The following is a 12,962-nucleotide window of genomic DNA, read 5'->3' as shown; positions in this document are numbered from 1 at the left end:
TTCATCGCTAATAATGTAATTAACGATGAAAATTTTTTTCATTGCAAATAATTTTTTTGGTGGGAAAACTTTTTTATCGAAGAATTTTTTTTTGAAATTATTAACAATGAAAATCGAATTTTCGTCGCTAATAATATTATTAGCGACGAAACTTTACGTTGCTAATAGTTCTGCTTTCAATCAACATCACATCGATGACTCTTCGTGCGAAACAGTGCAAAACTCTTTTTTCTCCCCCCTCCCCCTCTCTCCTTGCCCTGATCTCTCTCCCTCTCCTTGAGCTCACATTTCTCCCTCTCTCCTCTGTCTCTTTCCGCTGGCGAGCCCCTCTCCACTGCCACCATCCGCCGTCCACATCGCCCACCATCCGCCGTCCGTCGGAGGTAAGATTTTCGACCCTCTTTTTTTTGTGTTGATCGAGCCACCGAGGGGCGGAGCCATCCGCCGGGGAGGGGTGCCATGGGCGGCTGGCGGCACCACAGGGTCAGGGAGGGGTTGGTCGATGGGGAGGCATGGTCAGCCAACGGGGAGGGGGCGGGATGGAAATGGGGGCAGAGCGGGATAGGGCCGAAGAGGAGTCGACTAGCGGGGAGGGAGCGGGATGGAAATAGAGGTAGGGTGGCAAGGAGGTTGTCGACCGGCGGGGAGGGAGTCTGGGGCCGAAGATGGGCAGGATGGGGTGGGGGGCAGGATAGGGCCAGGAGGGTGGGGCCGGAGAGGGGGCGGCCGGCAGTGACGGAGATGGAGTCGGGGAGGGGGCGGTCGGTGGTGTTGGAGATGGGGCCGAGGAGGGGGCGGCCGACGGTCGAGGGAGACAGGAGCAGGGAGGGAGCGGTAGTGGGGAGGGAGGAAGGGAAGAGAGAAAAGAGGAGGGGGGAAGAAAACAAGAAAAGAAAAAAAAAGAAAAAAATAGAGAAAAAAAAGGAAAAAAAGGATGAGGCACCAGGAGATGTAATTTATTTTCTGTTATTATTATTCAATATTATATTTATTTATATATCAAGAATTGCAGATATAGCACCAGGAGATAGATGATGATGTTCGCATTCACAGTCTACCCCGGAGGCTGAGACACCTTCACCGATTTTCACTATCGCACCAGCTCCATCGCTAGAGAATCCTGCACTGGCAGGTTCCAATGAGGCAGGTCCGAGTGAGGCGGGTTCGAGTGAGGTAGGTCCGAGTGGTATTATTATACTTTTTATATAATAAAATTTGATTTTTTTTATTTAGATAGCTATCATACTAATGATTTATTTATTGTTGTTTCAGGCCAGTCTTCATCAGTAGTGAGACGAGGGCGAGGTCCATCGAAGAACCTCACTCTAAAGCATTGGAGACACGAGCACTCGGGACAACATCTCCATATCGAGATACCACCCGATTACACCAAGCCCATTAGGGGATGGTGCGAGCCGTGACAGACTGAGCTGGACATCATATGCCGCAGCTATGCCCCTGTGACACTTTTCGATTGGCGTCACATTGTACCGGCTCAGAGAGAGATTTTCTACATCCATTTATAGGTAAAATAAATTATACTGTGAATATTTAATTTGTATAGTATTATTTTAATATTTGTTATTGGCAGGATGTATTTGACATCATTCATTTTGAGGAGGATCGCATGCAGCGAGCCATGAATGCTCATTTATCTTTGTGTTTCAAGGATTATCGCCATCGCATCCATCAGCATTGGTACCATGTGATGCAAGATTATAGAGAGGAGGCAGCGTGGCAGCAGCCCTATGACAGTATCACTATGGATGATTGGACTATCATATGCCGATATTACGAAGATCTGACATATCAGGTTACACATCCAAATTTTTCTTTTTAGAGTTTAATGATTGAATCATTTATTCTTAAATTAAATTTGTTATCTATTAATTTGACTAGTAACTGTACAGAGAAGACATGTCCAGAACGTCATGAATCGGACGAGACAAACCATACCACATTATAGGAGTTCAAGGTCGTTCACTCATCACATGGAACAGATGGTAAGTAATTTTTAATTAATATATCTAGCTATTTAAAAAAATTTTAATTAATTATTTTTAAATTACAGAGAGATGCTGAGAGTGGCGAGCTTCTTGGTAGGATTGATATCTACCAACGGACCCACCAGCAACGATCAGGAGAGTGGACGATGGGGAGCCAGAAGATTTTTGTAAGTTTTTTTAATTATTTTTTCATTCACAGTCTAATTTTTATTACAAAATTAAAATAGCTATAACTTTAATTTTTAGGACCGTATGACAGATATGAGATCTTAGCCTACCTCTGAGAACTCGACCGCACTCACAGATGACGAGATCTATGATCAGATGCTTGGTACGAGATCCTGTTATGTTAGGAATATAGGGTATGAGATCACTGCTCCCTCATCCTCACGTTCGTCTAGGGCTGACATCCATGCTGCCTGCGATGCTAGGCTGACGAAGGTGTAGAAGCAGACTACTGAGGATCAACAGCGAGCTCATGAGTTGGCTGCACGCGTCGACGAGCATCAGCAGCTTCAAATCCAGATGATGGAGTAGATGGTACAGATGAAGCAGACGATACAGCTGATGAGGCAGCAGCAGGCCAGTCCAAGCTCTTTCAAGCGCTCCCCTTTCCCAGCTCGTTCTCCTTCTGTAGATGCTGACACTTGACGATTTTTTATGTAGTTTTTTATTTTTATTTTAAATTTTTTATAATTTTAATTTAATATAATAAAATAATAAAATTTATTTATATATTTATTATGTAAATTTTTTATTTTAGTTTTTTATTTTTAATTTATAAAAAATATTATAAATATAAATTAAAAATATATATTTATAAATTATTTTTTAAAAAAATATGTGTAAATTATTAGCGACGGAATTATTTCTGATGAAATATTGATCACTAAAAATATTTTACTATGATAAAAAATTGATTGTAAATAAAATTTTTAATAAATTTAAAAATAATAAAATTTTATATAAAATTAGTAGCGACGAAAATAATTTCGTTGTAAATAATTGATATTTATTAGAAATAAAAATTTATGTCAAAAATTACTGTATTTATATAGTAATCTTTACATCGCTAATATTATTTAAATTTAATTTTTTAAAAAATTTATTATTAAATTAATAGTGATGAAAATTTTTTGTCACTAATAATTACATTTGCGACGAAAAATTGTTGTTACAAAAAATCGTATTTGCAATAAAAATTTTTCGTCGCTAAAAATTTTTAAAAATTTAATTTTGATAAAAATTTTTAATTAAATTAATAGCGATAAAAATATTTTCGTCACTATTAATCCATATTTATTAGCGATGTTAAATTTCATCGTAAATATTCTTTTTTATGATTAAAAGTTTTCATCGTAAATAGTTTTTGAAAAAATAAATTTTTTTACCGATGAAAATTTTTCATCGCAAATAGTCGATTATTCGCGATGAAATTTTTTTCATCGTAAAATATTATCAATGATATGATTATTTACGATGAAATATTAGCGATGAAAATTTCGTTCTAATAACTATTAATGATAAAAAAAAATTTATCGTTAATAACCTGTTTTGTTATAGAATTTTTTACCTAAAGAACATATAAATCACTGTATAGTAGCAAAGGTATATTGAGGAGGCGTAACAATAAAATAACAAAATGATTGATAGGTGAGATAATTATTGTTTTGGAATAATTGTGGGGCTGACCGACAAGCTTAAGGTTAGTTTCCCTTTGTATAATGTTAAAGAAAGATAGAGAAGATTGGTCACAAAATAGTTGAATATCATGAAAACAATAATAGCTTTTAAGAAGTAACTAAGAAGTAATTTTTAGCTGACAATTGCAGGGGTCTAAGAAAAAATTCGGAATTGGTGGGATCAGGAGATAATCTCTTCAAACCCAATAATTATTATGATCCAGAAGCTTCGAAATCTTAGAACAAAGTTCAGAAATTGGAACTCCTTTGAAGTTGGAAACGTCCTTCTCAAGAAGAACCTGATTTTGGAAAAGATTGATCTCCTAGATTCTCTTTGTTAGGATTTCACGCCTCGAGATTCAGCCCACATTGAGCCCACAGCGAGGTTCGCGGCAAAAAACGGAGTCCAACGAGACCAAGATCACCCGAAACGGAGCTCGGATGGAGGAGATACGAGCTTTTGAAGTCGGCACGAGAATTGAGACGGCGGAGGACCGTCGGCGACCGACGGCGGGCGGCAGCGGCGCGGCCGCAAACGGCGGCGCGCGGGACGCGCGGCCCAGCGGGGCGCGCGGCCCAGGCCCGCGCGCGCGGGCCGGCCCAAGCCAGCGGCCTACTGGCCCCCTTGCCCCGGTCCATCGTGGACCGGGTGGTTCACGGCGCGGCCTGTGGACCGCATGGGTGTTTCCCACACGTTTCTCACGGTCCACGGCACTATTCCGTGGACCGGAGCGCGATCTGTGGGCCCAGGTAGCTCCCGATCTTGATCCGACGGTCTGGGACGCTGATTTGGCTTGTTTAGGACTCCAAATCCCTCTCTAATCATGTTTTAAGCTCTGTTTAACCCTTTAAAAGGGCCTGAGACGAACAGAGAAGGCAGAGGGTTGGTTTCTCGCGCCGTACGAACCCGAGAAGAGAGAGAGAGGCGAGAGCGCTGTGAGAGAAGGAGCAGGAGGCTCCTGAACAGCGGTCGCCAGGCTCTTCAGGGGTTCAGGGGGGTCTCCAAGAGAGAGAGAGCTTTTGTGAGGGGAACTTCAGATGAGAGAGAATTGGGTGTACAAGGGTTGAGGGTGAGGTCTCCTCTTGTAAAATTTTTTTTTTCATAGTGAAGTTTGCATGCCCCATGGAGGCGAGCCCTTTTGTGGCTGATCCACGTATTTTGATTGTTTTTCTTTTTGTTTTGTTTCTTCTTTCTTCCTGCTGCATCGCGTGGTACTGAAAGGATCTTGGGAGGTGGTGTCCTGGCCAAACATCCACCCAACAAGTGGTATCAGAGCAAGACGGTACAAGGACGCAGATTGCAGTGGTGGTGAGCAAGACTGAAGATGGAGAAAACAGGAACAATCAAGATGGAGATCAACAAGTTCGATGGTAAGAGCAATTTCTCCTTGTGGCAGGCAAGGGTGAAGGACGTGCTCATCCAACAGGGGTTGATCGATGCTCTCTTGTGCGATGAGAAGCCGACCACCATGGAGGTGCGGGATTGGAAACGGCTACAGATGCAGGCAGTGAGTACCATCTGCATGTACCTGACGGATGAGGTGGTGATCCATGTGCTGAGCGAGACTTCTCCGACGGTGCTGTGGTCGAAGGTCGAGGAGTTGTACATGGCGAAATCTCTCACCAACGCTCTTTTTCTCTGGAAGCAGTTTTACCAACTGCGGATGACTGAGGGACAGAGCGTGCAGGAGCATTTGAGCCACTTCCAGAAGATCCTCACCGACCTTCTCAGTGTTGGCGAGAACGTTGAGGAGAAGACCAGGGCGCTGGTTTTGCTGGCGTCGCTTCCCTCTTCATACGAGTCCTTGGTGACTGCTCTTCTAGTGGGGAAGAGCACTATCAAGATGGAGGAGGTCACCGCGGCGATACTCCAGAACGAGGTTCTCAGGAGGGAGAACCCAGCTTCGAGCTCAGGTGTCGATGGCTCAGCTTTGGTGGCTTCTGGAGGTGCAGGAGGCGGTAGACGGAGCGACAGAAGATCACAACGAGGGCGGTCCAAGTCCAAGAGGGACTTGAGCAAAACCAGATGTTACCGGTGTGAGGAGTTGGGGCATCTAGCCAGAGATTGTCCTCAACTTAAAAATCGGACGGTGGCTGCTGTAGCGACGGCCGGCAGCGATTCAGATGGAGATGTCCTGGAGATATCTGACGAGGTATCTACTTCTTCCCAGCAGTGGATATTAGATTCTGCATGCCCCTATCATGTGTGTTGCAGAGAGGAGCAGTTTGACTCCCTGGAGAACAGTGAGAGCACTGTATATCTGCCGGATGGATCGAGCTGTGCGATCAGAGGCATTGGGACGATCAGCTGGAGGATACATGACGGTGCAGTGAGGAGATTGGGGGAGGTCCGATACATACCCAATTTCAGACGAAATCTTATCTCACTTAGCAGACTGGATTCGAGAGGCTACAGGACGGTAGCTGGTGGAGGAATCCTGAGGGTGCTATGCGGCAATAGGATTGTGCTGGAGGGGAAGAAGGGGAGCAGAGGACATTATTACCTGGCAGGGAGCCCAGTGCGAGGTGGAGCTTCGGGAGTTAGGTGGAGCCCAGAGCGAGGTGGAGCTCCAGGAGGCGGATCGGGCACGAGATAGGAGACTCGGGAGGACAAGAGGCGACGTCGCAAGGTAAGATTCCTATTGCCGCAGAACGATGCCCCGAGCAGGTCTCAGGTCAAGAGGAGCACAGCATACGACGGAGATGGGATCGAGCAGCTTGGCTCGACTCCCATGTTTGCCCATCCATGATCAGCAGGCGATTGCCCCAGGGTATGGGGGCGAGGAGATCCAGAAGCTCTCGAAGTTTGGAGGAGGCCGAATATCGAGTCGAGATGGAGATTGTTAGGATTTGACGCCTCGAGATTCAGCCCACATTGAGCCCACAGAGAGGTTCGCGGCGAAAAACGGAGTCCAACGAGACCAAGATCACCCGAAACGGAGCTCGGATGGAGGAGATACGAGCTTTTAAAGTCGATACGAGAATCGAGGCGGCGGAGGACCGTCGGCGACCGACGGCGGGCGGCAGCGGCGCGGCCGCAGGCGGCGGCGCACGGGACGCGCGTCCCAGGCCCGCGGCCCAGGCGGGCGCGCGGCCCAGCGGGGCGCGCGGCTGAGGCGCGCGCGGGGGCCGGCCCAGGCCAGCGACTTGCTGGCCCCTTGCCCCGGTCCATCGTGGACCGGGTGGTTCACGGCACGGCCTGTGGACCGCGTGGGCGTTTCCCACGCGTTTCTCGCGGTCCACGGCACTATTCCGTGGACCGGAGCGCGATCTGACGGCCCAAGTGGCTCCCGGTCTTGATCCGACGGTCTGGGACGCTGATTTGGCTTGTTTAGGACTCCTAATCCCTCTCTAATCATGTTTTAAGTTTTGTTTAACCCTTTAAAAGGGCCTGAGACGAACAGAGAAGGCAGAGGGTTGGTTTCTCGCACCGTACGAACCCGAGAAGAGAGAGAGAGGCGAGAGTGCTGTGAGAGAAGGAGCAGGAGGCTCCTGGACAGCGGTCGCCAGGCTCTTCAGGGGTTCAGGGGGGTCTCCAAGAGAGAGAGAGCTTTTGTGAGGAGAACTTCAGATGAGAGAGAATTGGGTGTACAAGGGTTGAGGGTGAGGTCTTCTCTTATAAAATTTTCTTTTTTATAGTGAAGTTTGCATGCCCCGTGGAGGCGAGCCCTTTTGTGGCTGATCCACGTATTTTGATTATTTTTCTTTTTATTTTGTTTCTTCTTTCTTCCTGCTGCATCGCGTGGTACTGAAAGGATCTTGGGAGATGGTGTCCTGGCCAGACATCCACCCAACACTCTTGAGGAAAACAGAACTCTCTCGGCTCCTGAGCAATCAAAAAGGAAGCAATTAAAGGATGACCTTGGGCAATTACTAAAACAAGAGAAAATTTTGTAAATGCAGCGGGCACGAGTGCAATGGCTAAGACACGAGGATCATAACACACAATTTTTCCATGCTTGGGCCTGCAACAGAAGGCGGAAAAATTTTCTCTTTAAACCGAACAACCAGAGGACAACATTATCTGATCAGAATCAGATCCACAATCAATTTCGTGAATTCTTCATGAGACTTCTTGGTTGTTCGCATGAACACTTTGCCCAAGCAGATTGGAGGACATTGTACCCGGGTGAGCCTCCCCATCTCCATAATCTTGAAGCTCCTTTCACCGTGGAAGAAGTCAAAGGTGCAGTGTTTGCCCTGACATCTCAGAAATCTCCAGATCCTGATGGATTCTCGTTCGCCTTCTACAAGGAGTGTTGGGATATAATCCACCCGGATCTGATGAGGATAATACCCAATTTCTATAATCACCAAATCACTCTTGACAGGATGAATTACTCATACATCGTCCTCCTCCCTAAGAAAAATCAGTCGTGTTCTGTGAAGGACTATCGACCCATAAGCCTCCTTCATGGAATAGTCAAGATCATTTTCAAAATTCTCTCAACGAGACTTGCTAGAAAGTTAGATGACTTAGTAGCACCCACTCGCACGAGACTTGCTGAAAGCTTTGCTGTTGCTAAGGAGATCGTCACACAGGCTCACAAGACAAAACAGAAATGCATTGTCTATAAGTTGGATTTCCAAAAAACTTTTGATAATATTTCATGGTCATTCCTCTTAGACTTGCTAAAAGCAAGAGGCTTCGGGACTAGGTGGTGTAGACGGATCAGCGATATCATTTCCACGGCTAAATTATCGATCCTCATCAACGAAACCCAGGGTAAATCTTTTTGTCATCGTAGGGGGTTAAGACAAGGTGACCCATTATCACCTCAGTTATTTATTTTAGTGGTGGATGTCTTAGATCGAATCTTTAAAACTACTGCTAAACATCATTTAATTGAAGAGATTTGCAATAAGAAAACCTCAAGTCTAATTTATAATTTACAGTTTGCTGACGATACACTCATCTTTTGTAGGGCAATCAGAAAACACATTGGGACTCTCAAATTCATTTTATACTCTTTTGAGTTGTGGTCTGGTTTATACATCAATTTTGACGAATCTAAAGTGCTGGGCATTGGCATGAAGCAATCAGAGAGGGACCAAATAGCCAACATTCTGAGAAGCAAACAGCAGATTTCCCTCTTACGTTTTTAGGTATGCCGCTACATTACAGCTCTCTCAAGGCTTCTGATTGGAATCCTCTCACCGAAAAGATCACTAAGAAATTGGTTGGATGGAAAGGTAAAATGCTTTCATTTGCAGGTCGAGTATTGCTCCTTAATGCAGTGATTACTCCATCAATAGCATTCTGGATGTCCAACTTCATCCTTCCCTCAGCAGTAATCAACAAAATCGAAAAGGCTTGTAGGTCCTTTTTATGGTGTGGTAATGATCAGTGTAAGCCTGGCAAGAGTCTGTTGAACTGATCCTAAGTTTGTCACCTTAAGAAATATTTAGGAATCACAAATATTAGAATACTCAACTTGGTGCTCTTCTTCAGATGGTGGTGGAACCTCTACGCTGATGTCCCAAAGCCGTGGGATATGATCATTAGAGATCAATATTTCAAGAGCCAGTTTTCTTATCATAATCAGTCAGCGTGTCGATATAAGTCAGACTTTTAGAGGAATTTATTAAAGCTCAACGCTCTTTTTTGGATGCTGGTATAATTTCAAGTTGGTAAATTGAATTTCGTACCTCCTTCTGGGAGGATACATGGCTCCTAGATCAACCACTTAAGGATAGATTCCCATTGATTTATGCTCTTTCTCCTAACAAAGACATCTCTGCTGCAAAGATGCTCAACACCTCCTCTCCCCCTGGCTCTTGCTGGCTAGTTTGGGAGACCGTCAGGAACTGGAACAGATCTTATCGAGCATCCATCTCACAGACGCCTCGGACAAAATCAAATGGTGCTGGTTCAACCTCAAGTCCTTCTCCCCAAAGCATTGCTACAGATTCTTAATGGATGGGGGAGTAAGGCCTTTTTTCTGTCAAACTGTGTGGACAATGAATCTTCCACCAAGGATACAACATTTTCTGTATCTAAGTTTTTTGGACAAAATTCTGACCAAAATTAATCTTGCTAAAAGAGGGTGGCAACGAGGATTAAACTGCGCATTGTGTGTGATAGCCCAGCCAGCCAAACGAAAAAAAAAAAAAAAGAGGGAAGGAAAACAGAGGAGAAGAACTCCCGAAGGGAGTCTTCTTCCTCCGTTCACCGGCTTCTAATCGGAGTCGGAAACAAGTTTCCTCCGGCCCTATTTAAGGAGGAGATCCCTCCTCTCTCCTTTCCACCGAAAATCCTAAGCTCAAACGGCGGCAATCGCCGGAAAAATCCCGCGGAAGACCGTCCCTGTGCCGTCCAATTTTTCGCCGGAAAAGCTTCGCCGGCGACGGAGGTAAGCCTCCTCCCCTTCCTCTCTTCTCCCCCTTCCTTCCCGTGCCGATGTGTACGTTCGTCGGCGACCGAAGTCGCCGGATTTTATTGCGGAAGAATATTCTCTTTTGCCGTTTTTCCGCCGTCGGTGGTCACCGTCGACCACCGGGTTTGGCCTCTTCTTACCGCGGATCGCCTCTCCTCCTGCCGAGGGCCATCTCACGCCAACCACGCCGCCGGCCGACCACCCAACGAGGGGATCTTAAGGTCCCCTGTTTCGGCCCAAAAGGAACCCAGTGGGAGAAGAAGAAGAAGAAGAAGAAGAAGAAGAAGAAGAAGAAGAAAAAGAAAAAGAAAAGAAGAAGAAGGAAAAGAAAAAGAAAAAGAAAAGAAGAAGGAAAAGAAAAGAAAAAGAAAAGAAAAAGAAGAAAAAGAAAAGAAAAAGAAAAAGGAAAGGAAAAGAAAAAAAAAGAAAAAAAATAAAATAATAATAATATAATAATAATAAATAAGATTTTCTCTCCTCTCTCTTTCGTGAAGAAAATGAAAAAAAAAAAAAGAAAAAAAAGAAGAAAGAAAAGAAGAAAAAAAAAATTAATTAATAAATAATGATATAAATAATAAAATATGAGAAAGAGAGTTTCTTTCTCTTCCCTCTCTCTCTTCAGCCTGAACTAGTATTTTCTCTCTCTAGAATTGGACTTTCTCTCTCTACTTTCTCTCTCTAGAATCCTCTCTCTAGATTATTTCTCTCTCCTAAGATTTCTAGAATTTTGAGAAGAATGATGATGAATTTAAATGATCCTCATGATGGATTTTTGATCTGTGATCGTCGGACGGTACACCGACATCCATTTTGATCAGATCAAGTATTTTTAGATTTTATTTCTCATGATCTTATTTAATTATCCACATGATAATTTTAGCATGATTTGATCTGATCGATCAAAATTTGTTGAATCATATTGTCTGAAGAATTCAAGATGAGTTTTCTCTCTCTAGAATTTTCTCTCTCTAGAATTTTCTCTCTCTAAAATATTCTCTCTCTTGATTGATTCTCTCTCTAAAAAAAGGTTAGTGAATGAAGAAATTTCTTTTAATAAGTCTGATCTGATTCTAATGAAGAACCCTGATCCATGATTGTCAGACAGCGTACTGGCACCCACCTTGATCAGACCATGAATCTTTAGATTTGATCATCCATGATCCCGATCTAGTCATGACTTGATTTGATCATGTTGATTTCACCAATCAAGATATTGGACCAATCGTAATGTTGGATTGTGTCACCTGATCAATTCGAATTGTACCTCATAAATTTTCTCTCCTCTGATTTTCTCTCTCTACTTGATTTTATGAAATCGATGAAGAAACCTCGGTCCTATCACTTCGAATCCGATTTGATCTGACAGTCAAACTTTGGATCATTTAGGTCCTAATTAGATTTTGATTAGATGAAATTAGATGACCGGACCCAATCTAAACTGTTGAAATATGGTGTTCGTATTCTTTCTAATTATTGAAATTGATTCTGTATAGGATTATGGATGTTTGATCATGCGATATCGCGATATGATCTACGAACAGAATTTTTTTGGAAGAAAATTTATAGAATTATGTGAATTTATTGGAGTGCGTTCGAAGTAAGTAATGTTTCACTTTTTCTAGATTTATCGGCAAATTATAATGTATTTTTCTGACATGATTTGTGAAACGATGCATGAATTAGATGAATAGTATTTTGCCATGAAAATATCTTATTTGAAATGTTATGATGAAGCATGATTGAACATATTGATTTCGTGATGCATTATATTGATTGATTTCGATATTACATGATTATATGTTTTATTATCGAAATTAGAATATGAAATATGATTTATGAAGAATTATGATATAAGAAACATTATGAATTGACAACCTGACTATGTAAAGGACCCCGCCAATGGGGGCATATACGTTGGCAATTGATTGTCCTGAGGGTTTATGTCGCCAGCGAGACCAGCGACATGTCGCCAGAGAGACCAGCGACAAACCGCCAAAGAGACCAGCGGTTCCAAAGGATATGGCTGCCAGATGATTCGCAGCCTACCGCAAGCAGATACGCGGTATTATGACCCTGCCACAGGAAAAATGTGGTCATAGCTCATGGTTGATGAAAAGAAATTGAAGAACAAAAGAAATTGAAATCTTGAAAGAAACTTGAATTTTCGAAAAAGAAATGAATTTGGCATGAATTATATTGCATAATTGAAATTGATTTCGAATCGATGAACTCTATATGCTTATTTTCTATAAATGATTATTTACTTATATGCCTGATGAAATCTGTTGAGAAGTGATCGTTGCTTACTGGGCTGTCTAGCTCATTACCTCTTATTTTACTGTTTTTACAGATGTTGAAGAATTAAGATGATACAAGATATAAATAGAAGAGTGATCAGAAGCAGAATCTTCATATTTTTATTTTAGGTTGAAAGGCTTATTGAATTTGATGCAAAGCCTTTGAATCGTTGTTGAATTTATTGAGATATTAAAAAAAAAGTTTAGGTCGTTATATTTTAGATTTAAATTGTTGACTAATTATTCCGCTGTTGTTTTAGAATAGTATGATAAGATGCCTTGCATGCTTATGGGAAGAGTTTTCTATGAGTATGCGGTGGTTGCCATGACCCTCGATTCAAAATCTCGGATCGGGGGTGTGACATTGTGTGATTCCAATCTCGAAACCATTGACAACATCTTCCTCCAGTGCCCCTTTGCAGGCAAAATTTGATCGCACTTTCGGGACATGCTGGGTTTCAAATCGTTGCCATCTTCGCAATCTGCGCTGTGGCTTAACTGGCGATCAAATGAATCAATGCACTCTTCTAGGAAAGGTTTAAAGATTCTTCTGGCGGTAGGATTTTGGTGCCTTTAGAAAGAGCATAATAGGAGAATTTT

This window comes from Elaeis guineensis, chromosome 4, assembly GCF_000442705.2.
Source record: "Elaeis guineensis isolate ETL-2024a chromosome 4, EG11, whole genome shotgun sequence".
Taxonomy (NCBI): Eukaryota; Viridiplantae; Streptophyta; class Magnoliopsida; order Arecales; family Arecaceae; genus Elaeis; species Elaeis guineensis.
Note: the sequence above shows the minus strand (reverse complement) of the source record.